Raw genomic sequence first — 3,978 nt, forward strand, 5'->3', positions numbered from 1 at the left:
GAATCGGCAAGGTTTAACTGCTGTCACGTAACGTGACGAGATCTTGGGACCTCATGTGCAGTTGTTGCGAGGTGGTGCAGGCCCAGACTTCATATTGGTGGATGATAATGATCGACCTCATAGAGCAAGGGCAGATGATGTTTTCTTGGAAATGGAAGGTATTGCACGCCTGGCGTGGCATACTCGCTCTCCCGATTTGAATTCCATAGAGGATGTCTGGGGTGCAGTAGGGAGACAGGTTACATCATGTCAGAATCCACCAACCACTTTCCAAAGCTTGCGAAAGCAGTGGGCGCTATTGCCTCAATATGAGATTGGCGATATCGTTCACAACATACCCCAACGTTGTCAGGTCTGTATTGCTGCCAGAGATGGTCGCACCCCTTACTGAGCACATTAACCAATTATAGGAATGTGTGTGCAAATCCGTTAAGTTGGAAAAAACGAAGAACATTTTTGTCTACAGTTATGTATTCTTTACATGGTTTCTAGTTTACTATCACCTTTTTATACTGGTTTGTCTCAAAATAAACAGAATCTTGCAACATTTCCATTTGTTTAATTTTGGACACCAGTGTATTTATGTGCAAACACCAATACGTCTAAATAAACATTTATTAAACTTTGGATAATACTAGAGGCATCCACCATCTAACACAGCTCAGTGTGAACTGGTATTCAGGGCACAGAGGCTCCATACTCCCATTCTGCAGTGCTGGTGAGAGGTTCTCTTTTCTCAAGTCCCTCCATCCCCACCCATAGAGTGTGGGGATGGGGCACTGGAGGGTGTGGTGGAACACCATCGTCTGTGAGGCATGCGAGGTGTTAATCAACTGCACTGTACAGAGGAGGTGTCGTACATCTAGTAGGCGCAAACTGAGGAAGAGGGCGATGCGACCAACTGAAGTGCGAGTTGCTCTTCTGCTACTCACAGCTGTATTGAATTTTCAGTTGTTGTGGTGTGAATGGGGTGCATATTCGAGGTAGATGAGCTGGTTATGGTGTTAAAGGGAGGAGTGGTCGTTAGTTCACTCAGAATTGAGAGTTATGACGACACCGCTGTGAAATACACAGTCGTCTGCAGGTAGAATTTCCGAAGAAGCCTGGTAGTCATCGCCTTGATCATGATTTGCAGAGCTGTATGTTTTGCTTTTTATGCATAAGTGATTTTCGACTAACTTGACTGTGATTTCCTGTGGATGGCCACATATCCATGTCGTCATAATTCTGTAGGTTATGTGTCACATCTTCTGTGATAAGTGTCTGCGCTGGTTTCACTTTGTTGACTAAGACCATTGTGATGTTTCTGCTGACATCAATGTCAAAAGCGTGAGTTCCCCATTTGCCCACTTAGAATGGGCCATTTTAGGGCAGTTTAAACGTGTTTCGTACAGTATTGTCATTGAGTATGACGTGCGTGCAGTTCGCGAGTTTCTTATGTATGAACAATTTTGGGGCCATATGTGAGGGTGGATGAGGCACCAGAGAATTGTGAATGTGGTTCCTGATATGTTTCACCATCGAGGGAAGTTCCATTGGATTGGGAGCGGGTGTTGGCAATGCAGATTCAGCTGGCACCACTAACGTCTCACAGAGTATCTTTGCAAGTGAGGTTTGAGAATTGTCTTTACACACCATGTGGATAATGAGGAACATCCATGGAAGAGCTTTGGTCCATGCACTCCAGTGATAAATAAGAGCTGAGTTCATCCTGCTGTGCCATCGCTCTACTAGACAATTGCTTTGGGGGTGATACGTGATGCTGCAATATCAAGAGATCCCAAGGAAGCTACAAATACCTATGAAGAGTGCCGATTAGAAATGGCGTTCCCAGTACATAGTGACATTATCCGGGCAATCAAAATACAATATCCAAGCTGTAATAAGAGTCTTGGCCATGTATTCCACTGTGATGTACGTTACAGGAACAGCTTCTACTAACCTTGAAACCCAGTTTATCATGGATAGTAGATATCTGTAGCCCTCTGACTCTGGTAGAGGTCCCATGAGGTCTAGATGTACATGGCATGTGGTATTTTCAAACTGCTCAGTGATGGCTCGATGTGTCAGTCCACATTGCTTCATTGACAGTCAGGCATATGCACATCCAGCCATGGCTATCACATCTAACATATGGCCAAACAAATCACTTGATGACCAGCCATGTCATGGTTTGGACACCTGGGTGCACAAGGTTGTGTAGGTGATCGAAGATTGTTCATCATACGCCGCTGGGCAGGATCAGATGGATCCTATGTTGTGATACAAGAGACAATGACCTCTGATCCAGGGATCAGCCATCATCTAATTGCGACATTGGATAACGTATCCTTAAGCTAGGCTGGAACTGATATGTACTCTTCTTGTTCTTCTGCCAACCCGATATAATCTAAGGCGAGGGAGATGGTATGCACTCAAAAAAGATAGTCAGCAACAATATTTTCTGCCCTGTGCAAGTGCCGGACGGTGGTTGAGGACTGAACTCTTAAATCCAGATGACGGTATTGCCTGGGGTTATAGGTGTCATATTGCTCCTGCTAACGTCTTGTAGTCGGCGTAAATCCCCTCTATATCTCCGCGAAAGTGCCATTTGACTTCATACATTGCAAGTCACTCCCAGTTGAATGCTGACATTTTGATTGATATATCGTACATTTCTTAGAGAAAAACCTGAAAGGCTGTATAATACCCACTCTTGCTGGAATACAGCGCCAATAAATGAGTCACTGGCATCATTTGTAAGTGCAATCTGGAAGTCTGGTATTTGGTGTGCAATGGACATTGCTGTCACCAGAGATTCTTTACAGTGGTCGAATGCGTTTTTCATTTCTTTGGCCCACACTACTTTTCATTTCCACGTGCATGAGGCCCCACGAGGGCATTGGTCAAGGGGGCCTGTACTCCTGCTGCAGGAAGTAAATGGATTAAATAAAATTACAAGATACTAATAAAAACGAAGATCATATTAATTTTACAGTGGAGGCAGAAGGTGGACGATTTCAGCTCGGTCTGGAGTCGGTTTGACTCATCTGCCTCGAGGATATGGCCAAGAAAAAGTAACTTTGTGTTTTGACAACTGCAATTAGTTGTCATTGATGATGACATCTGCACCACTGAGGGCAGCAAGGCGCTGCTCATAACTGTGGACGTCGGTAGAAGAAATTAAGATATCATCAGCAATCAGTCTTGAATAATACTCGATCAATGAAACGTTTCAACGTCTTTACCACTTTTTCAGTCAGTATAGTATCACCAAGAATGCAGATGATGGGTGTTTTACTGGTATCATCTGGGTGCATGGGAATCTGATAACAGGATTTTGAACAGTCAATTACACTGAAGCTTGTGGCTCCTTCGAGTGGATTTGTGAAATCTTAAATGTTTAGCACAAGGTAGTTATTGTGAATCGTGCGAAAACTAAGTGACTTGTAGTCCCCACAGAGTCTCACAGAATCGTCTTTCTTAAGTACCTGTATGATGGGCGAAGTCAGGCGCTATCCGAAGGACAGACGAAACCCACTTGCAACATATCTTCTATCGCTGTCTTGGCTACCTGAAGAAGAGCTGGTGCGAGGCAGTGTGCCTTGTGGTGAACAGGTGGATCAGTGGTTATGTTGATATGGTACAAAGTGCCATTTCTAATTGTGCACTGATAAACTCTTTCCTTTAGTGTGTCGTGCAAGGGACTGGAATGGATTTATTGCAGAGTAGTAAGCGAGGAAGATAGCACTGTACTAACCTGTATCGTTAGGCTGTGAGCCGCATTGTGTGTTGTGGTGTTGGCGGACTGTGGCAGCGAGGTGTTGCCTTTCGGTGGGGATGTGGATGCGTGCACTGCTGCCGTGTATGCTTCTGCTGCATTCTTGTGTGAGAGACACTGTATTGTGTCAAATGTATGTGAGAGTGTGAGGGACATTTCATATGCATGCATTGGCACAGGTCATCTTTGGCAGAGTGTAATCATTGCAAGTTGATGTG

This window comes from Schistocerca serialis, chromosome 4, assembly GCF_023864345.2.
Source record: "Schistocerca serialis cubense isolate TAMUIC-IGC-003099 chromosome 4, iqSchSeri2.2, whole genome shotgun sequence".
Classification (NCBI taxonomy): Eukaryota; Metazoa; Arthropoda; class Insecta; order Orthoptera; family Acrididae; genus Schistocerca; species Schistocerca serialis.